Genomic DNA, 27,960 nt, shown 5'->3' with positions numbered 1-27,960 from the left:
GGGTGCAGAGGGAAGGAGGATGAGGGGAGAGGAATAAGAGAAACCTTTTTAATATATTGATGCGAAATGAAAAGTAATTCAGAAATGCAATTTAGTGATGACCTCTCCTTTGGGTGGTTATGAAAAACAGCCTTGTTTTCTCTTATAAAGAAATGCTGGCATGCTTGACTTTAGTGAATCAAGAGAATTGTTTGCCAAATAACAGTGATGGTGTGTGTCCTTGTCAGAACACCTGCTGTATTCTCCCAGCAAACACTGGGGCCAGGGCGTCTCTCCTCTAATGACACCTCATCAATCCGCTCCTATCAATGTCCCAGCCATGGAGGTGACTTCGAGTGTTCAGAAGCCTTAGAAAATGTCAACGTTTTGGGAGAAAAGGTCAGTCACAGCTTCCCCCCCACCTCCCCTGCCAAGCCACCGTGGGCCTGGCGTTCATTATCCTAATTAAATCCAGCAGCTGAACATCTTCTTATCTGTAGGGGAGGAGAGCAGGGGCATGATGCAATAGGATTGATTTGCATATCCAAAGTTAATTAGTGCGGAGGAGCAGGTGTACAGTAATAATAATTATCACACATGACAATCACCTGTGACCACTTCCCCGCGCCCCTTCCGGGATTCAGCACAGTGATTGCTGGCTGGTTTTTTTCTTGCTTGATACCCATCCTGAGCTGTTTATGTCCTTGTGCCTCTCTTCACAAACCTGCTGTGAGTAGCTCGTCTGTTCCTTAACAGGCGCTGTATTTTTCTCTAAAGGTATATTTTCCCCTGTTTCACTTGGAGGGAGAGACTATTGTAAGGCAGCTATTTTCAATTTTGTTTGCCGAAGTTGTCACATCCTGGTGGAGCCTGGGTATTTATTTTTAGATTACATGTAAGTGGATAAGGAAAAAAAAAAAGTGCTCAGGATCATAATTTGAAAATCCCACTTTGCATCATTTGAACATTTTATCTTGAGCATATGCTGGCGAATCAGTCTGATCCAAAATAAACTTATTAGACAGCAGACACATGAAACCAAGTGACAGTTTGATGTTTGCCACGAGACTGGCCGTGCCAGTGTGAAGAGGGGCAGCGGGGCTAAATCCACAGCCCTCAGCCCTCCCAGGCTGGCAGGCTGTTGATGCTTACTGGACACTGACCTGAAGAAACCGAAGAAGATTTTGGTGGGTTGTTTAGGGTCTGGCAGAAGCTAGAGTAAACAAACAAACAAACATTAGCATGATATACCAGTAGGAAGACTTCAAATTGTAGCCTTGGAGCAAATTCAGTGCAGCTCACAGGATGGCTCTCATGATGCCTTCATCACAGAAAGCTTAGATAGATTACACTCTTCGGATTTCGCTTGCACATAAATGTGTAGGTTATGCGTGTTTAAAGTGTTTTCTCTGTCAAACGAGGGTAATTTTTTCAAATTAAGCCAAAAAGCATGCCCTGGAAATGGGATGTGCTTTTATAGAAATGAATTATTGCTGTGTGCTATACAGGAATTTAACACTCACAATGGTAGGCTAATAAGTAGGTAAGAACAGAATATTAAATACAAAGAAAGTTTTCTGGGTAAAGGGGAGGCATTAATGTTAAATTAGCAATGAAACTGTGACTGTTTTTAATTTTTTTTTTCACTTTGACTTTTGTCTGTTTCACTTTTATTTGTCAGGGTACACTTTTGCCAATCAAGTCAAGTATAACAGGTGGGCCTCCCTTTCACACAGCTTTAATGATAAGTGACAGAGATGGCAAAAGGCACTCAACCGCCTGCAGAATGCATTAAAAATTCAAAACTTTACTTATCAGTCTTTTATTAAAACTTTCTGTAATTGTGCAAAATTATTTCCCCACTGGGTTAGCTTTCAATATGGAGTACAATTATATTTCTGACACGAAAATAATTACAGTTAGAAAAAAAACTACAAGAAAAAAGAAGTAGTTTTTTAAAGCAAAATCCATCCATTTTATATCCATGAAGAGGCATTGCAGTGAAAAATTAAGCGATTACTAAGGTAAAGCTCCAGTTTTGAACATCTTACTTTCAGTGCTAGACAGCTGGGTGGAAGTCTAGTTTGTAGAAATGTAAAGGAATTATGGTCTAGGGTTAAAGACTTTTTAGTCCTTGTCTGTTTACCAAGGAGATAACTTTGGTGTATTATATCTTTAATCTGTCAGTGTTAGTATAGCTAAAATGGTGGATCAAAATTCTTTCCAACAGGATAAATATTAACAAGAAGTAGCTGTGTTTCATGGAATTAGCTGTGATTTTTCTGTATGACAGATGTCTTCATAGCTTATGATTTTTTAATTAAGATTTTATTTATTTATTGAGAGGGAGAGAGAGCTTGTGAGCATGGTGGGGGGGGGGAAGGGCAGAAGAGTGTGAGCAGACTCCCCACTGAGCAGGAAGTCCAGCTCAGGCCTCTGATCCCAGGACCCCAAGATCACGACCTGAGCTGAAGGCAGAAGTTAACCGACTGAGCCACCCAGGTGCCCCTTAGCTTATGATTTTTAATGTAAGTGTTGATAGCTCTGGACAGGGGGCTCTGCTTATATGGAGCAACGTTCAAATAATTTCCAGCCTCTTCTTTGGTCATCTTTATCTCTTAATCTAAAATCTTATCAGTCAAGTTTCTAGAAAAAGAATTGCCATGTGTACATTCCCCTAAGATATAGAGATCAACACGTTTTTTGCTTGGGCATCTTTTATGTATAAGTCACTGTAGTTGGAACACTGGGAAATACGGAGGCATGAGTTTCTATTTCAACTAGGGCTTTTGGAATCAGCTCAGATTTCCATGAAAGCTGATGCTTACCACCCTTTCTTCTATTCCACCCTAATGAGACATTCTTATTGAAGACCAGAATACTCAATGTGTATTTATTAAGTATTCACATGATGTCAGACAGTGCTACTTAAATTTAAAGTTTTACGAGTCTTACATCTTTGTTGTCCACTAGCACACAAACTGGAAGTAGACATGTGAAATCTAAACTGCAATTCTAGGTGAAAAATACCAGGCATCTCTCCAGTGGGGAGTGCAAGATGATCCACCGGCTATGGGAAAATACTAGAATTTCTCTGTGTGTGTCTATGTATGTGTGCATTTATATACATATATATGTGTATATATAAAACTCATTTTTAATATCTTTTTTGGAACTTAATACACCTAGTGTAAGCATATAAATTGGGAAACTAAAACATTTATTTATTTATTTTCCCATTAGAGAGTCTTTTTTGTATTGTATGTGTCCCTCGTTGACAGTCCCTTCTTGGTCCTGCATCATGAGTGACAGCAGCCAAGGGAAAAGGAACCAGGCAGCCTAAGGAGAGAGTCATCTCTACAACATTACATTTATATACACAATGAAACAGACAAGCACAGAATCAGTACCAAGAGTAGAAGTTGGCAGCGTGGGAAAGAGGAGGAGCAGGTGGGGTGTTAGTGTGTCATTAAAAAAAATACAGCATCCCCCAAACTGAGATGCCTGGGGACAGTAGGTCTACTTAAACCCAAGAGGAATCAGAAGATCAAAAGAAGTTTGGAAAGGCCAGAACTGTTAGGGAAAGAGGCAAGAGGAAGATCAGGGTAGTGTTTGGCAGCTGGGGTAAAGGAATTGTCCTCTCCCTACTGAGATCCCCCTAGCACCTCTGATCTGCAGGAAGGGGAAAGTCTGCAACACCCAAGGTCAGATCTGGGGCTGCCAGATGTTCTAGGCCAGAGACTGGCAGGGTCTCACAAAGGCTTGTCCTCCAGAAAGATGTTGGCACTAACCCCCTTCAGCTACTCTGCCAGGGTACAGTGGTCCTTGACCTCTTCATAGTAGTTTGGTTATAATCTATGCTGGATCCCTGTCAGCCCTTTCTTGATGATGTGCTTGGAACTGGCTTAGATCACTGTGCTCTTAAATGCTTCAGACCCAGGTGCCCAGAAGATAAACACCAGATCCTCCTCCTTGTCTCCTTGGTTTTGAAATTACATCATAGGGGGCATAGTGGCATCCCTAGCTGGACTATCTGGACAGATGGCATAGGTGCTGTCTTCTACAGTCTGGTCCAGATAACCTACCAGGATCACCTTGCCTTCCTCCAAATAACGTTCTTGTCCTTGTTCAGGCAGAAGAACACTGCCTTCTTGCGCTTCTTCACATCCTCTGGTGTTGACGACTTACACACCTTCATGTCATCCAACACTTTGATGACGCCATCAGAGACAGCTATACCAGAGGCCATGTTTCTGGATGTGAAAGGAGACAGCAAGAAAAGATGGAAAAGACGAGAGACACCACAGCTGCTGCTGGGATCTGACTGATGAAACTAAAACTTTAAATTCAAAATTGAAATTGTCCTTAACATGGGATGTGTATATATCTTTATCTCCTATGTAGCTGTTTTAATAATTCATTTGGGCACTTGCTTCATATCGTAGTGGTCATACTGTGTATGAGAGGTTTGGAAACTTTATAGTCCTGGCTATACTACTAGCTAGTGTGTCTTCGAGTGAGTAATTTAATCTTAATCTGAGATGCTTTGTCTTCTCTTTTCCTCCCTAATTCCTCTTTCTCCTACGTAATAACACTTATTAAAAGATCACTATGGGCCAGCAACTTTTTTAAGCAGTGTATTAATCCATTGGACATTTGTAACAACCTAATGAAGGAGGTCCTGTAACCACCACCTCAAAGGGAATGTACTGCTTAAGAAACCTGGGAGAAGGTAGTCAAACTGGTTTCATGGGCAGTGAAGATACAGTGGCGAGGAGTCTATCACCACTGGGGACATTCTTTGGACCATCAAGATGATTCGTGAGATTTATGACTGCTGGTTGCCAGCAACTAACTTCCTGACCTTTCACCTCAGAAGCTTCCAAAGCAAAAGTCCCTCTGAAAAGTTTTGGTTTGACATTTGATGGAGGAATGAATGTAATATTACCGACAGCTATGGTCAGAGAAGGGACTTCTTGAGAGTAGAACAGGTAGTGTGGTTTTCTACGTGAGTTTAGATTTGAAGGCCTCACATAAAGCTCAAGTCCTACAATTATCTTACTACCCAGTTGGGTCAGTGTCAGCCCCATCTATTGCAAATTTTAGAGAATAATATGTCAACACTGTAAATAGAAAGAAATAGGAAGTTTACATAGAATTTAAATCACACTGAACACTTTGCAATAAGTCTCAACAGGTAATGATACTGCGTAGCTACATGTAGTCTCCTTGACCTGCCAAGGTGTATAAAGCTTTGTAGAAATAATCACTAACAAAGACAGGCTGGGTAAGTGGGTAGTTGGAACCATCAGCTCTTCAGAGCTCTTGCTAGCCTTGGGGTTGAGTCATTGGATGCAGACACTGAGTCAGTCTTGACTTTTGTGTGCCTGTTTGTCCCTTGGAATAAGGGGAAGAAAGGCAGTACCTGGCACCTACACAAGGTTCATGAGGTGCTCTAAGAGCTTGAATTGAAAGGCTGTGATCCAACAGAATTGGATAACATTCTGTTTTTGCTGATGGCAGGAATGAGAAACCTAGGTGATTTGACTGAAAACATCTCTGAGTAAGAGTCTTTTCAGAAATGGGGAATGACTGGCAGAGGCCCAGGAGGCAGGGATGTCATGCACCTTGGTCCTGGCCATTACAACTTGTCATCTAAGGGACAGTATTAGGGCTGGCCTCACTGCTTCATGGACTCAGAGGTCTGAGAGAGGAAGGGAAATAAGAGAGAGAGTGCTCCTTCTCCACTCTGGGGACCCTAAACATGCTGCTGAAAGAACAGACACCTTGAGACGGTTAATACACATTTGGAGAAGGCATCACTTTTGGGGCGATGATAAAATGCACACACCAGGGAAAGAGTCTTTGTTTACTTTCCCTTTTCCTGGTATATGGCTACACAGGTTAAACACCTGTGAGAAGAGGGTGCTTCAGGGACACCCTCACACTCAAATTGTTCATGGGTGTCTTGGAGATTGCACTCCTCTCCTTGTGCAGTGATTAGTTGCCTCTTCATCACTGGCGAGGCTGGCAGCGAGGAGCAGGGCCTTCACCTGCAGGTGTTGCCATGGCGAAGGACACTTGGAATAGATTCAAGCAACATTAAAAGGCAAAAGTGAAAATGAGAGTAGAGAGAAAATAGAAGCTTGATTTAAGGAGACATTTGAGTGGATCAAATCGCCTCTCTCACGATAGCCATGGCCAAACTCCAGATCAGCCCTACTTTTTTCCTCCTGACTCCTGAGCTTTTCTGAATTCTGGTAATCTGGCACATAAGCTGACTTTGTTTAAAACTTAAAAAAAATTTTAAATATAGCAAGATTTATTTTTAACACACTGTGAAAATTATTCTGCCCCTAGGAGACACGGTTTGGTTTTTTACTCCAAACAGATTTAAGAAATTATGAAATAAGAATTGGTTTATTGACTCCATAAAACAATTTCTCTCCTTTTCCCTAACCAAAAATCAACTAGCAAAGAAGCTCGTTTTATCTGCTATGCTGGATTTTTCTCTCATTACTACCTTCTTTACTGTCCATACAGTTTTTCGAGGGAAGCCAAGCCACATTTTTCCCACCTCACTCAGAATTTGCCTTAACTTTCACTAGATTGGCACATTGAATTCACTTTTCTCTTTCTTCCCACATCTTCATTCAGAATAATCCAGTTTTTTACCAAGTGCCCTCAGAAGTTGAAGATATTTATGGTCAGATTTTCTACAAGTCATTATCCTCAAAAGTTAGAGAACTACATATCTATATTTTAGGAGTTTTCAGTTAAAGCCAGTGACAGATTCCTTTTTTTTTTTTTCACCCTGGTTGGTTAATTCACTTTATATAGTCAGGTTAATAATAATAATAATAATAATAATAATAATAATAATAAATGCATATAACAAGTGACATGAGTATCCCAGGGTAGGGGTGGGGTGGGGGTAGGCCCTGGGTAGTGGTACTATGTCTGAACTTCTGAGGGTTGGGGAGTCTTGTGCTAGAGGTGCATAGGAAAGCAGTGCCTGTTCCAAGGTAGATAGTAAATATTTAATACGTACTAGTTTCCTAAATTTCTTATGAGCTCTTAATAAGAGAAATGTGCCATACCAATAGCTGTGCTTTCTCTAGCAGGGCAGAGAGAAACGTGGGGCTCATCTAGGCCTCGGGAATGTTGGGGTAGGGGGAGCTTAGTCCTGGAAACCACATCTGTAGGACTCTTCTTTTTTTAAGATTTTATTTGAGAGGGAGAGAGAGAGCATGCATGAGCAGCGGGGAGAGGCAGAGGTAGAAGAAGACTCCCTGCCAAGCAGAGAGCCCAATGCAGGACTCAGTCCCAGGACCCTGAGACATGACCCAAGCCGAAGGCAGTCACCCAACCAACTGAACCACCCAGGCTACCTGTAAGACTCTTCTTTATGTTCCCTTTTGAATTGGTTGAGAAAGATCAACCCACTCTTAGCTACTGTTTCTCCTAAGAAACAGATTTGAAAACAGGATGACTTTTAAAGCGCAAGGGCTTGCACATAATTCAGAGATGTACAGCGAGACTTGCATTGTTGGGAAGCACATGTCTAGAAGGACAGAACCACCTTCTAGAAATTGGAGTTAGCTGATGCTCTCTGGGCTTTGTGCTTCCATGTCATTTCTGTGTTCCCTGTAAAACTGAAGAGAAAGTTTCGTAATGCATTGTAATGCATCTTCTCTTATATGATCTGGGGTGTGATTAACCTTGCTTGGCCTTTATCTTAAGAGTCAGTTCAAGTCAACAAAGGACCTTCCTCAAGAAAGGTCAGTGGGAGGTTGCCCTGTGATGTCTGTTCTGAGCTAGAACCTGGAGAGGCCTTCTAGGCTCCATGATGAGAAAATGTCATTTCCATAGACCAGGAGAGGAAAGGCCAGAAGGAGAAATGAGGGGGCCTGGCCCTGAGATCTGGTTCTCCTACATCCAGAGGTTAATGTAGTTCTCTCTTTGCTCTGTGCAAAGAAAATAGTCTCCAAAGGGAATAGTAATATGACCAATTTTGGACATTTGAAGGTCAGCCTGGTAAAATCTGCCAACACATTTTTCTAGATATGTTGTCTACCTTGAGAAAGTTATGTACCAAGATTGTCACGGATTTTCCAAATATTTTAATCAAATATTGTTCTGGTTGTACTGTCTACACTACTGTCTCTATGTCAACGCATCACATGTGAAGCTGAGGCAGGAGAGTGACTATTACCCACCAGGCATCTCCTTTCTTCCACATTCACACTGTCTTACAGGAAGACCCATAAGTTCTTCGATGGGATACAAAGAATTAATGCCAAAGTTGAATGAGTTACAGCCGCTACCACCTAATTAAAATGATTTTGTGCCAGTTGCTTTTGTTGGGCTGGATCCACACATAATATAATTTTAATCCTGTTTATATACACTCTTGGGATAGATTTGAGATTAGCATTGCCATTTAAGTGAGGTTAATCAAGCATACTGTATGCAGCTTTTGTTTCTCCATTGTATGTGAAAGGTGACCACTGCTGATGGGTTACCCAACTGCCCGCTTACTCGATTAACAAGAAAGAGGTGGTTTTCAGTGTCTGATCATTAACCCAGCCTCAGCCCCAGCGACACTTTCTGTCTAGTCCTTGGAATGGTACAGCTGTTGTCAGTCACAGAGGAGAACTCTAGTTAGGAACCGCTTTGCTTTGGCTGTGGCTACATGCCTCCACACAAGGGGAGGGGGAAGAGAAGGAAAAAAAGAGAAAAAAAATACAGCTCCCCTAAAAAGCAAACACCATTTTTTGTATGCCTGGCTCTGTTTATGTATATAAAATGGACATTATGGTGGAGTGAAAAAGACCCTCGTAAAAATCCTTCTTGAAAACTATTGTTGCTGACAGCCGTGACCTCTGTGAGTCTGCATGTTTACCCATAATTCATAATTAACAAAGACATTAGAACTGCCACAGGAGAATTCTGGGCTTTATTTCTTTCTAACTGGGCAGTACTAATGCTGGAAGTGCTCCCAAATCAGTGATTTAACATTTCAGGAAATCTTGGAGAGGCAGCAGAAGCCTCCTTATATAGCTCATACACTGGGACTTTGGTGATACAGATACGGCCGAGATAATTATTCAGCTCTCGTTATTGCTGGAGCTCTGCACCTGATCCCCGAGCCATTAGAGCACTCTGCAGGTTATTACAACTATCAAACATCAAGGTCTCTTTTCTAGTCTCTTGACTATGTGGTTATCATTTTACTTCTTTTAAATCCCCCATCTGCATAGAAAGCCTCTGTGTTTTTTACTGAGATCTGCTCACAGCCTCCCCCCCACCCTTTCTTTATTGCTCCCCAAATGGAGCCCTTTTCTTACCAGCACATTAGCATAAAAATATAAACCTCATGCTTCTTCAGTTGTATTGTTTTTATACCCTCTCTCTTGTTTGATTTCCTCTTTGAGGCTGTGTGCACCTACACTTTAATTTGGGCAGCAAATGAGTCAGTAGAAGAGAATTCTCTTGAGCTCAGGGAAACTACAAAAATATAATTTCAGATGATGGGAGCTGTCAGGGCCCGTGTTTAACCTTCTGCTTAGTTGAGGGCCCTCTTGACTTTATTGTACATCTCTGCCCTTTGCTGCTCTATTTCAGTGGTACCCCAAAATAGCAAATTACAGGGGACTATAATGATAATTTATAAAAAGAGGTTTTCTATTGTGGACATATTTAATGATTTAGTACTTTTTAATCCCCTCACAGGTGAGTGTATCCTTGGAGTTTAACCTGGAATACTTTGTTTGATGAAATGTATTTTCAGTTTTGGTCACTGAACCTAGTGGCGTAGTAACTTTGCTTCGAATACTTTTCTATGATCGAAAACAGCTCTGAATATTCTGGGCACTGTGTCAGCTATCTAGGGGCAGGCAGTCACTTATGATACATACAGATAATACCATAAATTAAGAGTCTGAAGCAGACCTCTGTGGATTGCATCTTAAGTGAAAACAAGTTGCTATTTCTGGATGTTTTACACACCTCTCTCCCCTTAGAAATCATTATTTTGTGTGTGAGCTCCACCAAACACCTGTAAAAAAGGCATCCTGCCCACTGCAGGCCTATCTGATGAAAAAGGTAACCCACAAGGGGTGAGGGCAGTCACAGACAGTATGGTGGGGCTAAGAAACATATGGCTTTCTCACTTAATATTGCTACAGAGTCGTCCCACACCATATTCCCTTAAATGGGCATTAGCTCCGTAGCCAAATTAGCAGACTATAAAACAAATTAAAATAGATGCATTTTTTGGTGTGGCAAAAAAAGAAAAAACAAGAACACCAAAACCATGAAACATGACTTAACAGTGTTTATCCATTGTGTGTGTGTTGTGTGTGTGTGTGTGTGTGTGTGTGTGTGTCACATCTAAAAAAAGAAATACAGAGAGGTTTTAAAGATAGGTAGTGTTTTTACCATGAACAGTGCAAGTTTAGTAATTAAATGCTTTAATTTGTACTTTGCTTCATCAGCCTATACAAAGAAACTGTCTGATTTTTTTCCGACTTACAGCAGAGATGGGTTCCTTTTAGGATCTCTTCCTGCCCCTTTCTACTGAGCCAACAAGGTTTGAGATATTTAAAAAATTATATTCCCTTTTGTTAACTTACTGGCGCATGTATATTTTCTTAGGAGCTAGGAGCATGGACTTCAATACAAAATATATACTATACATATATATGTATATACATTATATATATATATATATATATATATATATAAACATAAATCCATTTAGGTTAACTTAAAAGTAAATTAGTATGTCACATTTGTTGTGATTTAAGTTTTCCTATAATCAATGATGGTGATAAGAATGCTTCAATCAGGGAACTTCATATTACTGTGGAATCATTTGAATATTGTCAGGGATTCCCCATTTGTATGTACTTTCATTTTTGCTACTATACATAGTTCTTACTCCTTCATATACAGCGATCCTTAGTATTAGAGTTTATGAGTTGGAATATATCTAATTATGTAGTCCTATCTTCTTATTAATCAGAAAACAGATGTAGAGAAGCCAAATAACTTGCTGAAAATCATACAGTTAGCTAGTTTATGGCAGACTTTGGTTCCAGGCTCTTGACCCTCATTCTCCTTCTATAACACATTGCTGCTTTCAATAATTATATAATTATTTATATTTTCAAAGCAAGGAAAAGCACTTGTGAATTTTCCTTCCAAGAGAAATGGTGATTTGTTCTTAGCCATCCATTCTCTCATTGGTGAGAAAAATGCATAAATTTGCAAGATGGTGGGCCAGCAATATGGCAAAGGCCTTTTCTTTGTATGACAACCAAATGACCCCTAAATGAATTGAACCTGTGACCCCCTTCCTCATTAGCTCCAAAAAAAAGCTAACTAGCCCAGAAACAATTGGTACAAGCAAGCTACAACACAAATCCACCATGTTATTCCTGTGGGATTAATTAGAGAGCTAAAACAATGCTTTATCTTTGAAAGACATACAAAATCATATTGTTATGTTCTTCTGGCTTGTGAACCTCTTGAAATTGTATGCAAAATTTTATGTAAGAGCAAATATACATTGCTCTGGGGAGAAGGCTCCAAGTTTTCATAAGATTTTCACAATATCTGTGTGTGATCCAAAATAGGTTAAAAAAATTGTTCTATTTCATGCTCCAGTGATTTGTGCTGATGTCATCCCTGGTGTTGGTACTCTACCAAAAACAAGAATTGCATTATGCTTCACTAAACTGGAGGAATATATTATTTCTATTTTTTACTTGAGGAGAAAAGAAGGAATAGAAAGTAAATATACACATGTGGCCTTTATAATTAGCACTAAATCAATAAAGACTAATTTGGGATATTGTGACAATTTACTTGATACTAGTTTGAGTAGAGATGGATATCACCCAAATCTTGAGTGCTGACTTTTGCACACAATGAGAAAAACAATGCTGCAACCTTGAGTGTGAGGAATATGATGGTATCCAGGATAAAGAGAGTAGAATGGACAAAATTTAAGATATTCGAATTATTTGATAGCATCTTTAACTTATGTAGATGCTATATAAGAAATAAATTCTCAGTAGGACCTTCCTAGTCATCAGGGGGTTAAAGCACTATAAAGAAACTTGCATATGTACTTTGTTATCCAAGAGACAGATAGAGAGATGTCGTTCTACTGATATATTACATAAATCATGGTGCCAGCCAGAAAAACAACAGATGACCAATTTGTACAAAGCATTTTTTCCTTATGTTACATTTATTTAAAATACATTAAATCGTTGTGCTAAAATTGAGGCAGCTGGCAGTCCAGGCAACCTTATAAGATTTGTGTTTTCTGGAGCCAAGCCCATTCATTTAGAAAGGTGGATCCGTTGGGCTAGTGTATTTGCTTAGTCATATGCCAAACCCTTGGGGAGCACAGGTAGTCCAGAATTTACCATGCATTCATTTTTTTTTTTAATCAGAAATCTCTTGACAAATGGAAGTCAGATGGTTGATACCCATTTACTCCCAAGTGAAGTCACTAATTAATGGTAACAAGGCTCAACCCAAAGAAAAAGACTCATATGGCATGGAATCCTAAAAATCTGGCCATTTTCCAGGGGCTTCTTTTGTATTTCATGTTCCTTGACATTGATGTGACACCTAGTTGACTTTAAGAATAAAAGTCAAGTCTAAGTTGAGTGGGTTTATGTTAAGCTGATTCAAGCATGGGCCAAATTTGTAGAATTTTAGTGGTTGCTATTGCATTTTTAAGCCAATACTTTCATCAGATTCTTAGGGGGAGTGATAACCCTCTCAAACAAGTAGGAATCACTGGTAAGGGTTTTCCATATACTCACTTAAACCAGCTTCCAATGTCTATTGTCACCACATTAAAAACTAATATTGGATAAACCAGGGCCAAAGCAGAGAAGCCCATCTCAAGTGGTCCAGTCTTGCATTTCTACAGCTTTTTTAGGGACAGCTTAACTGCTAGGGATGCAGTGGTCTTCAAGGATTGTGGTAGTGTGAACACCTACATAAATGAGTTACTCAAATGTGAAGTTACTGGTTTCAACAAATTTTCTCCCCTCTTGGCCAATAGTCAGAAGATGGAAGAGATTTCTTAAGAAGTTGAATCTTAAAAACTGGAGTCACCAAAAGTGATATGATTCTATTTGAATTCCACAACAATTTTGTGTCATTACTGTATTCACAACATGTTAGGAACATATTTGGTAAATTTTTAAGGACTTAAATAGACTTTTTTTTCCCTTAAGATACTGAATTAGAGCAAAAGAAAGAAATATAAAACAAAGTCTGTTCTCTTAGTGTATGATCATCATGGAGAGATTTGTATTTTGGGGAGACATGCAAACAATGAAAACAACAGTTCCAGACTTTGAATTGCACCCAGTGTTTATCAAAACATGATATATACAGAGATGGCCATGTCTGGTTAGAAAAAGCAGAGGTACCAGAGATCATTTACCTAAAGAAGGCATCATGGGAGGTCTCTATAAGGGAGACTAATAGAAAAGTAGGAATTGAAATTCACTTGAAACTGTAGAGAAGATTTAGATGTATAGGATTGGAAGAGCATTCAATGGTGTTGACTGACAATGAGACCATACTGATAGGTTCATAGCACCGCCATTTGAGTGAATTTCAGGCAAGTTTTATTTGTGAGTACTTAAAAAAAAATAGGTTAGTGGCTCCAGCCTCTCACACTGGAGAAGGTTACATATGTATATAAATATGTATATATCAGGGAGAATGGAATTGAAATTTTTTCTTTTCAAACTAAGGACTGCTGCAAAATAATGGGGCCAGCCTTGAGGAACTGAAAATATTTCCACCAAGAGTGAGCCCTGGAAAGGGCAGAAGTGAAATGCTCTTGAGAATTGTATTACAGCTAGATCCGGAGGTGCTAGAATCCACTTTAGTAGAACATAGTCACAGCATGGTACCCAGGATTGGGAACCTAGGACAAGAAGATGCCTTCAATAGGTAGCTTTGGTTGGCTTTCAAAAGATTGAGAACTGTGAGATTTTTAAATTTTCATCAACTAATGGATATGCTATTTACATACTGTTTATTAGATCTATTACAATGTATGTATGGAAAGATTAAAGTGTGGTAGGATAAAGTAAGACATACGTGTCAATAGAATACCCCAAATTAGTAACCAGTAACCTTGTGGGAAATTAAACTATTTGTTAGAATCTGAATTGTTAATCAGTTTGAAATCATGCCCAGCCATTTTTTTTTCATTTGAATGTGTGATACATATTGAAAGTTAAAGTTCTAATAGCAAAAAGAATTAGGTAGGTCTCGGTTTTCTACAAAATGATCAAAATCAAAACTGTGGCTAAGTTTAAGAGTGTCTGTTTACATAACATTGGTTTCTTTTCTTCCATCTCTCCTCCCTCTTCTTCTCTAATGAGTTAGTTTGAATTCTTGAATTCAGAGGAGTCATTTCCTCATGCAAGGGGACTGTATCTTTCTGCAACTTAATAAGATATGATATTTTGAGCAACTTACAATAAAATTAATAATCTTCCTATCTAGATACACCAAGCATGGTCAAGGACATTGTAGAATGTAAAGAAAAATTCAGGGTTCAGGCTTTGGGGTCAGAAGGACTTGAACTTGCACCCTGGCTAGTTTACTTCAAGCTATGGTCAAGTTACTGAGTCTCAGTTTCCTAACATTTAAATGGGTATGATAAATCATACTTACAGACTTGTGGCAAAACTAAATAATATATGCAAAGCACTTCATACAATACCTGGAACACAGAAAGCCTATAATAAGTTGTACCTTCTTGATATGGGCACTCCCATCTTTAGGCATGACTCTTTTAGATGTTATGGAACATCTGAGAGGAATTTTACCATCACTTTCAGATAAAAAATTAAGTACTAGGCTTTAGGAATGAGATCCTATTTAATTATTGACTGAGTCCTTGAGAAATAATTACTTAAAATGCAGACTAAGCCTCGCTCTGTATCTGATCATATTCCATTCCCCTTTCTCAGTAGGAACAACTCAGTCTTGCTGAACTGGCCATGATCTTCCAGAGCTCCTGGCTGATAAATCTTCCAAACTGGTTAGTGCCCACATTTGGTGGTTACTTTTTTTCTCTGACAATCTTAATATATGTTTTTCTTACGTGTGATCCATGTCCTCAATGCTAATTAGCTAAGCTGGAGATCAAATAATTCTCTTGGGTATAGAATATGCATTTTTTTAGAAGTGCTCAAATAAACATTTACAAAATAGGCTAAAACAGCTTCTCTCAAGTGGATTGAATACCTGTCTTACAAACTGGCCAGAATAGATATTTACCTGATCGACTGTAATTGTCCTCAAAGATAAATCCTACATCTAAAGTCTTTAAGTGGTATCTGGGGGACTGAACCATTAGAGTCAGTGAGACTTGAGTAGCTAAGATCTCATGCCATATACTTTGAAGGTGAAAAGTTTGACCAAAAAAAAAAAGTCACTGACTCTATTTTAAGCTCTTTGGGTAGGTAATGTAAACAGACATAAAAGCTAAATACAGTTCACAGATATTGAGAACCTTTTGATATTTAGGTGAGATACTGCGATACTGAGCTTTAAAAATAGTAGTGTACATATATGTTTATTTGACAGTCTGAAATGTTTCCAAGAGTCCACTAGGACCTTTTAGGTGGATAATACACAGAATGAAATTTGCAGTTATGTCCAAACATACCTTTAGAGGACGTGACATTCTCCAGTGGCGCCACCATTATAATCTAACATGTCAACTTTTGTTCACACTCTAGATTTTTTTTCACTCATTACCTCTCCATTTCATTTTTGTGTTTTCTATTCATACTCTCCAAAGCAGAACTATTTGCTTTTCAAATGCATCTTACAAAAAAGGAGGCATCTTTATAGCTATGCTTAGGTAGAGATATTGGCTGAAAAAAGCAAGAGATTTTGAAATGGGAGCCAAACTGTTCTGGCGCTTCAACTGTACATCAGGGACTAGAATCCTAGACCTGTCCTTAACGTGCCTCATCATGATTAGTTGTTGTGGCCAGAATGTGTAAGCTTACTCTCTGTTTGAGGAACATGGGAATGGGCTTTGCTGCAGAATTCAGGTTCTATTACCGGTTCTGGGTAATTTGCATATCTTCTTGGGGCAATGGTCTTCCAATCAGGAGGAGTCAGTGCAGTGTTTAAGACTCTGCATTTCTTGGACATTTTGGTGAAGGGGAGTTTGAGAAAGAGTGCAGAAAGCTGGAGGCATACGGCTGGTTTTATCCTTCCTTGAACCTTCTTCACTGCCTGTCTTTAGCATCTTCGCTTCATTGCCCATGTGTCACCTGCGCTTAGCCGTGAGGTGATATATCCTCTTCCATTCCAAAAACATTGATCTAAGTCTCCCTCCTTCCATTTTTTAATAAATCTTAGTGAAGCAATGTAACATTCCAGGTCAGTCCTGTAGTGCTGTTCTGGCCTCGCCGGAGTGGCTGCTGCAGAGCATGGAAACTTGCTGGCACAATATTGCAAAGTGACTCTGCGGGGGCTGGACGACTTCCAGCCAGCAAGGAACCACAGCCAAGAAACGCCAATATGGATAATGCAAACAAGAGAGATTTGGGGCACATTTCGATTTAACCATCTGATTTAATTGACAGAATAAATGCACCTGTCAACGGGTAATATTCTTGTGATTAGTTTTGGCTGTGATGATGAGATGATGTTAAAAGAATGTCAGAACAACCTGTCCTGGGACTCTTACAGGCGGTTTGAGCGAGGGAAGGTCAGTTTTTAGCTAGTTCAAAGAAGCAGGATTATCCTCTTGTAGTGTGAGGGTATTTTATGGAGACAGTGAACATTTTATTTGACGTTTTCCCTCTGTGGTTAGCCTTCACCACAAATCAGACCAAGTAGGGGACGGAGGCATGCGGAAGTAATTGGCTTTTGAATCAGAATCTATGGCTACTGGGGATAGTTCTCATTTGGAAATGGAAACTCTTAAGTATTAAGCCTAAGGCTGCACCTGAGTGGTCTTACCTTGCCCCAGATTGTCGTTCTTTTGCTGCTAGAGTTCGCAATTTAAATAGAATTTCAGTGGGGTGAAAATTCAAAGAGGCCTTTAATTGAAGTCCTGTTTTCTTCAGAGAAAATATAATTTATGAACTTAGAACAAGTATTTTAATTAATATTCACTTGGTCTTTCATTAACTCTTTGCAACCTAAACCCATGTCTTCCCAGGAAACCGTGCTTCTGATGTTGTTGATGACCAAATCAGCAACTAAGACCTTTCTCTTGGATTTCACTGTCTGATCTCTGTGCTATTGAATGCTGTCGATCTTTTCTTCCTTTTTGAAACTTTCAGTTCCCTGGCTTTCCTGATTGAGTCCAGGGCTCCTCCAGGGCCGTTCACTCTTTATCTACTCTATGTAGTCATTATCCAAACTCTTAGGTCTGGCTACCTTCTGTTTTCTCCTTTCATTTTTCCTTTTGAAGATTTCCCCCCATTCCTATGGTTTTCCTCTTCCTCCTTCCACAGACGCTCCTAAATATGCCTTCTAGAACAAACTTTTTACCTAATTACTGGTCACATAAACAATCGCTAACACCGTGTATCCTAGATTGTATGAATTGTTTTGACTTTTCCATTTCTGTTGCTAAACATTTATTCCTGTTGTACCCACAATCTCTAAATCATGAAGCTAAAGAGAGAGAGAAGCTAAAGACTTCTTTTAGAAGAGAAGTCTTTTTTGGATATCTGACGAAGGCTATGGATTTTCTTCTTAGCAAACATTCATGCACGCCTACATACAAAAACTCTGAATTCTGTCCATTGGCGTGTTGAAGATTCACCATTCTTGGGTTAATAACACCTACTTTGAACACCATAGAATTTTTTCTTTTTTTCCCTACATCCAGCCAATGACCAAATCCTATAAGATAGTGTTTCTCAAAATCTGACTGTAAGCCAAGAATCACTTGGATCATCTCTATCATCTTCCCCCCCACCCCCACTGAATCAGAATCACTTTGAATGAGACAAGGAAGCGTGCTGTTTAAAATAGGCACAATAGTTTGAAATCCACTGTTATAGATCGTGCTTTTGCAGTACACCTTCCTTCCTTTATGTTTGCATTGCCAATTCTCTATGGCAGCTTTAATTACCTTTTACCTGGGATGCTGTAATAATTGCTACCACTGTCGATTATCTACTTGATGCCAAGTATTTTTCATACATTATCTTATTTAATGTTCATAATGTTATTTAATGTTCTCCCTAGGAGATAGGCAATAGTAACTCCTCTTGTAGTTGTAGCAACTCAGCTTGACAAAGGTCAAGCAAGTTATTCAAGGTTCCATAGGTAGTAAGTGGTTATGCTAAACTTCAAATCTAGAATTACTGCTACTCACTGCTTTTCATTGTTGTAGCCTCTTGGTCTTTTATCTCTCCATAATTCTTTAGCTGTTTTCAAATTAGTTTTACTAGAGAAAGTTTCTGCCAGTCTTTATAACAAATCATGTCACCTTCCATTGTATTTGTTTTTCTATCCCTCCATTAGACTACAAGATTCTTAAGTTCATAAGCTGTATCTGTCCTGATATAGAAGAAGAACCTAGCAAATATTTTGAATAAATAAGATCTTTAGTTTCTAAGGAAACTGGTGATTTCCTATTGGCCACTGAATAATTTCTAAACTGCTAAGGAAATCATCCAGGTCTTCACATTACATTTGATTTCTCTTTTCCTTATATAACATTTCCTATCTTGTAGTCTGGTACACTTTCCCAAAGATGCTTTTTGCTAATTCAACTTTACTCATTTTTTCTTGGTTTAAGATTTGTTTCTGCTCAGTTCTGTTACTATATATTACCAACCTTTCAGGCCTTAGCACAGATAATACATTTCTATGAAGGATTTCCTATTCTTTACCTACTCAGAATCTGACTTATTTTCAGACCCATTACAGTATTTTATAATCATCTTTAAGCTGCTAGTTTTGATTTTTCTATTGCATATATTGTGTACATTTATAATTTTGCCTCTTACATTATAAATCTAATAACAGTGCACTGTCTTGTTCACATTTGGAATCCTTGCATGTCTATAAAAGTGCCTTGTATATAGAAGATACATAACAACATGTTGAATATATTACTTGTCAGAAAATTCAATGTGAGAAAATTTGATAAACTAGTAGATGTGTAAAATATTATGTTTAAAGGATCAGAGATAAATATATATTTCCAACCAAGTATCTTCACAACTCAACATTATGTTCAATTCTTAGATGAATGAAGATCAATTTAAAAAATTTTGGAGAAGGTTATCTTCACTATGCTAAGTGTGGATAGATATCTAAAATGTCTTAAAACATGGTATATTTGACACCACAAATGAATCACTGGTAGAGCTTGCAAGTCCCAATAGTCACTAGCAACTACAGATCTGCAAATTTCTCCAGATTAGTATGTTTAAACTTTCACTTTGGGCCAATGTTCTAGTATTCTAGGCTTTAGGAAAAATGTGGTCAACACAGTAATATAATGGACTTTTAGTCCCAAGTATCTCTGTATTCTCTTGAATCTGGACTGACTCTGTTAACTGACTGTCAGGGATAATACATAGTGGTGAAATGAAGTGGATTTGAATCTTGGGTCCCAGAATGAAAGATATAATTACTTTAAGGTGTGCTTCAGTGAAAGAAAAGGGAATATAAGCTCACAATTTAATGTAATATATTAATGATCTCTCTAGAATTCAAAGGGCCATTTTCAATAAAACAACTAAATACTGGAACATTCTCTTGCCACCCGTAGCAATTAGATCTCTGGGATTAACCTGCCCAGCTATTGGATGACACTTCTACCTCACAAACTCGTAGCTAAAAGTGAATTTATCTGGTTTTAAGAGGGTTACAGAGAATGGAAGTACTCCAATGACAGATTCAGAGACTTAATATACCACTAAACAAAGGGTTTGGAATGGTGAGGGCTGATTGCAGGTTCTCTTGTAGTAAATGGTTTTAAGCCTCATGCTGAAGTCATTGAAACCAGATATTCCTATGAGGCCATTGGGCAGAGTGACTGGATCTAAGCACATACAGCTTTAGGCATATTCTGCAATCCCATCTGACCCAATTGGGTGAATCGTGGTGACTTAGTAGGGAGCTCCAGAAGTGATCACTAACACTGATCAAATTTGTGATCAGATGGACAAATTTACATGAGAGGGTGAGACTGGAGACAACAGTATAGGCAAGTCTTGAGAACATAGATGATGTGTGTATTATGTAGACATAACATTGAATGGATATATTATGTTCATAGTTGTTAATTATTGTTTTTCTTCTGGGTTGTTGGGTGAAGGTGATAGTCTAGGTTTGGGTCACAAAACATTTTCCATAAAGGACATTATTTAGTAAATTTTAAGGCTTTTTGGGCAACACAGAGTCTCTGCCTCCCGTTTTCTCGTCTTCCTTCTCTATCTCCTTCTGCTCATCTTTCTTTTCTACCTTTTCTTCTTTCCTTTTAAGAATTTAAATACTTAAAAAAAAAAAGAATTTAAAAACTTATTTAGCTATAGGTCATACAAAACAGGCTAGAGGCTGGATTTAGCCCATCAGTCCTAGTTCCCTGACCTCTGTTCTATGTAATCAAATATTATAGTAAGTAAATAGTCTCCATACCAACTGTGGATAGATTTATCATATTCACAGAATTTACATACCATAAAATATTCCTACTAGACTTATATGAACATTTATTTTTCTTTTTGATTATTTAAAATCTAAAAATACTTTATAATAATATGAGAATCAATTACCATGTATCAAAATATAATTATAGAAAATAATTTAACTTGGGTTGAACATATTTAACCTAAGCAAATATTAAACACTGTAAATATCAAAAAGTCACTAGTTTTAGTAGGAGAAGGAGCTCCAAAATGAGCCCCTCATCCAAGATGAATGAAGTTTACTTTAATTTAAGATGTAGAGATACTTGGGTATCTGGTATACTCCTTCATCCCAACATAAAAAAAAATATATATATATATATATATAATAGTGAAAGGGAATAAAGGGGAAAAGAGAGAAAATGAGTGGGAAAAATCAGACAGGGAGACAGAACATGAGAGACTCCTAACTCTGGAAAATGAACAAGGGGTGGTAGAAAGGGAGGTGGGTGGGGGGTAGGGGTGACTGGGTGATGGGCACTGAGGGGGGCACTTGATGGTATGAGTACTAGGTGTTATGCTATATGTTGGGAAATTGAACTCCAATAAAAAAAAATCCCCCACAAACCTTTCATGTGGCTCCCTATTTTTTTTTTTTTCTTTTATGGGCTTCTCAGGTAAAAGTCGTAGGTTTCTTCTCCATGTTTCCATCTTCGACCTCTTGCCCCATCTATACTTCTAGTTCCTTTTCGTTTCCAATAAAATTCTCTATTAAAAGTATTTTGCGTGGCATGGATGAACAAAGTGTGAATGCTAAAGTGCAGAGTTGATGTTTTATTTGATTCCTGAGGTTACTGAGACAGTAGCCTAAGTGAGTGTGTACGTACTGATTTGTTTTCTTTCATACTTTAATTCAGAATATCCAAATATTGAGGATAGAGAGTAAAGAATAGGTTAAAAATATTTCTTCAAGTGGTTTCTTAGTATAAGTTGAAAATGAGGAATGAAGGACTAATGGCTAAAATAAAGGGTTGACTGCATTACAAAAAATAATGGGAGAGTATGGAAATATGATTTGATAGCTTCCCCTATGGATTGTTTACAACCTCCATAATAGCTTCCCACATCCATATTCTTACTGCAACACTACATAAGAGAAGATATTGCTAGTCTACCAGATAACATATATTTAGAAGTGCTCTTTAAGTCCTCTTTAAAAACTTTGAAACAAAATGGAGAAATGATTTCTTATATCTGAATGTGGTTACCCCAAAATTCATGCAAAGGATCTTCTTTCCTCAGATATTAATTGTAAAGCTATAATATAAATGGAATGACCCACACATTCAGCTAAGCTCTGAGCTGTGTACTCTGCTCTGGCATAACACTATCCCAGTCCTGAATTTATTTCATTTTATTTTATATTGAGAAGTGTCCAGTTATTTGTGATGCTTATTTTGGGAATATTGTTTTTATGCTAAAGTTTCTTTCTCATAGGGCATAAAGAATCAATCTCTTATGGACTATTATGTACTGTTAAGTAGTAAGATAAGGCTGTTTTTAATTATGGAGCAGTCATTAGGATTAGACAGAATGAGAGTGGAAGAGTCCAGTTTTGAGAGTTATTTCCTTGTCAAATATCAGTATATTTGAGACCAGCTTTTCACTGGGATTGGCATAAACATGACATTAGGTTCATGTACAGGAGAGAAATATTAGACCTTATTTTCCAATTTATATAGACAACGAGTTATCCCTAACTCCAATCTGAGTTAGGTTCCCTTGTTCTTGACCTACACATTCTGCTTCTAGGTTCCCTTGTTCTTGACCTACACATTCTGCTTCTACTATGTCCTATTTCTACGACATTCTGATATTTCATCTAGAAGTTTACTGACAAGTATGTTTGATATTCAAATGCTATTTTTGCATTTCCATAGAGGGTTCTTAAAAACCAAGAACCTTTCAGACTCAAGAAAATGAAAATTTGAGGGCAAAAGGTACAAGTTGGTGTTCCTGAACAACTAACTGTGCACAAAAACATACAGCCTGCATATCATGATATTATAGACCCTCTTCTTGGCCTCTGCATTTTCCACACATAAAATTTATACGTTCACCATTTTATAGCACTATGAAAATTTGGGAAGATTCCTATTTTTCAAATTTGGGAGTTCCTAGAATAATAGTGTATATCAAAAAAGAAAAAATTATCATTAAAAGAAGCACATACTTTAATTATCTGGCAGATTATATTTCTAATATTTAGGCCACTGACATGGTCTAACTTCATCTCCAGAGCTCTCTGGGTCTCCTGGAGGGTGGCATCTGTTTAAGGACAAGAGCAAGTAGAGGAGACATGGAGTCAAGGCAACTCTTCTAGATTCTCACTGAGCCAAGTTCAAGCAGTTCTTGCGCTGAAGAGGAATGACAGAGCAGAGTATGTCCAAACCGAATCTTAGCTTGAAGCTTTCAACTAAGATATGAATCTACCCTGTTCACCTTCCAAAAAGCTAATCCCAAATCAGTTTATGGGATTAGTGCAGTAAATCACTGAATGGTATTTGAGGCATTTTCATGAGAACTAGCTTCTGCCAGATGTTTTCTCCTATTTTATTCCACACGGTTAAGGTTCTTACTTGAACATCTTATACACTATAACGAAAGGGGGCTGGATGCCCTAAATGTTACAGGAGACTTCAAGCCTCTAACTCTAATATTATACATTTTTTAAAATAAAAAACTTGGTCAAATGCTACATAATCTTTTAATAGGCACCTATTTGTCCACGAGGAAGGGTATTCATTCTGCTCTATCTATGCTGTTATTTGAAGGAAAGATCAATATTTCACAAATGTTTAAAAATTTACTCTTAACCCAGTGAGTGATAGGTTTGCCAGCACTTGATGTTTTGGCTTGATTTCCAGTGCTTAAAAGCAGGCTTAGAGAGGCAACCTGAGTCATGGAAGTACTCTAGCTTAATAATGAAAGGAGTTAAACTTACCCAGTGGAAAGCAGTTTCCCATTTCCTGCATGGCTTTTTCAGTTGCTTTCTTATGCTCTCACCTTTACTCCTTCAGTAAACACGAATGGGCCATCTAATGTGTGCCCTATGCTACTGTGTGTCCTGAGGATGAATGACCCAGGCCCCTGCCCTTGAGGAGCTCTCAGGGACCTATTTCTTGTCAGTCTCAGTTATAATGCTTCATAGAGTATATAGATACTTCTAAGTTTTAGTCGGAAGCTATTTGCTTTGAAATATCGGGCACTTTTTCCATTGATCTTGTTTCATAAAATTAAAGGAATATTCCTGAATTTAAAAATTATTCAATGGATGATTTCCATATTTATCTGTTTAGAGTATTCTAATAATTTTTATATTAATGTGATATATTTTCGGAATTTAAGTTCTTGTTTAAATGTGTGTATATGTGTCTATACACCATTTTTTTTTAAGATTTATTTATTTGAGGGAGAGAGAGAGCGAGCAAGTGATAGAGAATGCATATATGTGTGCATGCGCATGTCAGAGTGAGGGAGGGGCAGAGGAAGAGAATCTTCAAGCAGACCCCCTGCAGAGCGCAGAGCCAGTCCAGGGGCTCCATCACACGACCCATGAGATCATGACCTGAGCTGAAACCAGGAGAGGAATACTCAACCTAATGAGCCACCCAGGCATCCCTATGCCACTTATTTAAATTGTACATATTCTCTCCTTTCACAGTTCCAACCTTAGGACAATAAGGTCAGCTTCGGCTTCCTCAGTTCTCTCTTCTTCCTTCCCTTCTCGGTATTTATTAGAGCTGGACACAACACTCTGTCATATAAGTATTTCTGTTTTGACAAGATGGAGTTTACTCAGGTGATTTTCTTTTTATTTTTGAGATACTACACTGTATGAAGTTAATTAGCTCCCTCATAATCATTTCTGATAATTTATAATGCAGTTTATCAAGTTTATGCAGAACCTAATTGCTTTAAATCTATTTTGAAATTCATGTAATTACATCAGAGGTGTATTGAAGTTTTCTGACTTAAGGACTTTATCAGTTTTTAGATGATCTTAAAATTTGTTTATTATCTCAAGCAAGGAATTTACATGTTATTTATACTTCTGTTTGCATACAATTGAATAAGTGAGAAGAAGGCCAATTTGATAAAGTTACATGAAAGATCCCCACAACACATCTTGTGGTGAGGTGAGATTTTCCATTCAGGCAAGTATCCTATCTTAAATTGTCATAATTAATATATAGGGCTTTTGTGAGAAAAAAAATCTTAATCACAAAACAACTTTGGAATCAATGGAAATATATATGGTACTTTGGGATGGGAAATATTTATATAAAAACACTCAAGTTGATAAGGAATTATTATAAGCCTTTGTAATTAGTATAACTTACTATATATATATGCTATAACTTACTATATATAACTATATATATATATAACTTACTATATATATATATGCTAGATTGCACAAATCTTAAGTGCACAGCTTGACAGATTTTTATAAGTTGAACACATTCATGTAACCATCAGCAGCATTTGAGAGTTCCTATTGTTTAGCATTCTTGCTAATACTTGATATTGCGAATCCTTTTGATTTTAGCCATTTTCATGGGTATGTAATTGCATAGCATTGTAGTTTTAATTTGCATTCTCTGATAAGTAATCATTTTGAATACTCCTTCATTTTCTTATTAGCCATTTGTATGAATTCCTTTGTGCGCTACCTTTCGGTCTTTTGCCCATTTCTCTATCTTCTGTAATTTTCTTATTCGTAGAAGATTTTACATATTCTGGATAGGAATACTTTGTCAAACATATATGTATTGTAAATACCTTTTACTATTCTGTTTTGTCTTTCAATATTTGGTATCTTTTGATAAAAAAAGTTTGTAATTTAATGATGTCTGATTAATTTGATCTTTTCCTTCATGATTAGTGCTTTTTTTCCCCATTTAAGAATTTTTTTAGACTTTAGTATCAAGCTAAAAAATTAATAAAAATATTTTCTACCAACTTTCTATTAGGAATTCCTAATTCCTATTGAAATTGGCCTTTGTTTATGTTGTAAATTAGGGATCAGCCAAGATGAGCCTAAGAAGCATGACAACTAAATGTAATGCAGTATCCTGAATAGGATCCTGAACAGAAAAAGGGTATTACATAAAAGTTAAGGAAGTCCGAATAACCTATGGACTTTAGTTAATGTATAAAGATTAGTTCATTAACAGTATATCATACTAAATAAGATGTTAATAGGGGAAACTGGGTGTGGGGTATATGTGGGCATTCTGTATTATCTTAATATTTCTGTAAACCTGAAATTGTTCTAAATAGAGTCTATTAAAAAGTAAATGTTAAATGAATGAAAAACATGCACAGCAGTCTGTGAACTTAATTTATTTGAATTTTGTAAAGGAAGAGAGAGATAAACAGTTTAAAATAGAATGTAGGGAAAAGCAGTACATATGCTAAAATTGTTCATATAATAAATCAGATTGATGGAAGATTATGTGTGTATATATGTATGTGCTTATATGTAAAGGCAGATGTCTGAAAGAAAAGTCATCAAAATTTCAGATGTGGTTATCTTTGACCATTGAAATTGTAGATAGATCCTCTCCTCTCTCCCTGTCACCATTCTTTGTTTCCTTTCTCTTCCCTGAATTGTGTAAATTTTTCAACAAAGACTATGTTTGTTATATATGAGAGAAAAGTACAGTTACAATATAAATGATTCCAGGTTAGATGCCCTAGGTTAGTTATACTTTGGGATTCCAAACTCACATTTCCTTAGCTGGGTCTCTAAAATTTTTGGATCCACCTTCAACAAGTTGTAGAGAACTGCAACATTGTAGGTCTTCATTGGAGAATAGAATATGGAATTACTGGTAGTCTAACACAGATCACAATGAGATAACATCTCCGAAGACCATATGAGAGATATCCAGCCTGACCACCACTCTAGTTAGAGACAACAAATACTAAACTTCATTACTATTCCTCCTCTTAGAACTCCACATTATTTCATTGGGTCAAGTCAGATCATCAGAGGGTTGCATAAATAGTTATTTTCTTAGTCTTTTATAGCATCACATGTGCTCATTTCTTCTTTAAGGATGAGCCATATTTTTTATTTAATCAAAGTCCAGTGTAAGATTCATATAGCATTATCCCATTTGTATTAAAGAGACTTTTGAAGATATTTTCTACATAGTGGCCCTATACATGCATTAATAAGTGATAAATATTTATTATTGCTATTATTGTTATATCTTTTAGGATATCCTGCTAAGGGAGAGCTTTGATTTCCATGGGGCTAGGCTCTCCCTTTCTGCTAATGAGAATTATAATTGGTAATGTTTTTCTTTTAACCTGAATTCCAGTAAACTCAGATACAAATGTGAGCTTCAGCTATTATGGTTGTGTTCTCCTTATTTATTAATTTTTTAAATTCTTACCTCTCTTGTTCCATAAAATATTTGAGATAATGATTTAAATCTCATATTGCTATTTTCCCTGGTTTTCTACTTCTATTTTTCCTGATTTGGGTTTTTCCGTTTTTATTTTATTGCTGTTTTATTGTGTTTGTGAAATTCAGTAGCATGTATTTTTAAAAAGTAAAACATCTAAATTATACAGTATTTTTAAATTGCTTTTTAAAAATTTCAAATGTATTTCATATTTTGGATTTGATTTTAAAATGTGCTAAATTGGAGCATCTGGGTGGCTCAGTTGAGTGTCCAACTAGTAACTTTGGTTCAGGTCATGAACTCATGGGTGGTGAGATCCAGCCCTGTGTGGGGCTCCCTGCTCAGTGGGGCATCTCCCTCTGCCCCTCATTCTGTTCTTCTGTCTCCCTAAAAAAGTAAATAAATAATGTTTAAAAATATGCTAACTTGTTTGGACGATATACCTTTGGTACTCCTTCAATGAATTGATATGAATGATGTCATTGGGAGTGTATTAGACCAAGATTTGAAAGACCTAAATTCTACTTTTTGTTGTTAGGCTTTAACTGAGATTAATGATTTAATGTCTCCACGACTCATTCTTCTCAGAGTAAGAAAAATATATAGCCTTTTTGTATAAAAATTAATCAATTTTACATACTGGTTTATATTTTTAATTTTTATTTTTTTAAAGATTTTACTTATTTTTAGAGAGAGAGAGCACAATCAGGAGCAGGGGAGAGGAAGAAGCAGGCTCCCCACTGAACAGGGAGCCGGATGTGGGCCTCAATCCCAGGACCCCAGGGATTGAGTGAGCCACCCAGATGCCCTGGTTTATA

General features: G+C 37.5%; 1 protein-coding gene, 1 long non-coding RNA gene and 1 pseudogene across 4 annotated transcripts in view; 2 read left to right on the top strand and 1 right to left on the bottom strand.

Annotated features, from left to right (window-relative positions):
* LOC144324185 (uncharacterized) overlaps positions 1 to 27,960 on the top strand; it is a 196,262-nt gene that overhangs the window by 16,339 nt on the left and 151,963 nt on the right. Inside the window, exon 1 of one of the 2 annotated variants that reach the window (XR_013389611.1) lies at positions 15,006 to 15,079. The exons of the other annotated variant lie outside the window; for it this stretch is intronic. The gene's annotated coding sequence lies outside the window, so the exon portion shown is untranslated. Of the gene's footprint in view, positions 1 to 15,005; positions 15,080 to 27,960 lie in introns of those variants that run through there. 2 annotated transcript variants of the gene reach the window in all.
* On the top strand, positions 127 to 4,423 carry LOC144324190 (uncharacterized). Its single transcript, XR_013389637.1, has 2 exons — positions 127 to 378; positions 4,112 to 4,423. It is a non-coding gene; the product is annotated as an uncharacterized LOC144324190 (long non-coding RNA).
* LOC144324184 (cofilin-1-like) overlaps positions 3,056 to 27,960 on the bottom strand; it is a 65,722-nt pseudogene continuing 40,817 nt past the window's right edge. The window contains exon 2 of the transcript XR_013389609.1: positions 3,056 to 4,232. The product of XR_013389609.1 is annotated as a cofilin-1-like (transcript). The remainder of the gene's footprint in view (positions 4,233 to 27,960) is intronic.

Source organism: Canis aureus, chromosome 11 (assembly GCF_053574225.1).
Source record: "Canis aureus isolate CA01 chromosome 11, VMU_Caureus_v.1.0, whole genome shotgun sequence".
NCBI classification, from domain to species: Eukaryota; Metazoa; Chordata; class Mammalia; order Carnivora; family Canidae; genus Canis; species Canis aureus.
The sequence above is the reverse complement of the archived record's forward strand: the minus strand, read 5'-3'. Positions and strand labels throughout refer to the sequence as shown.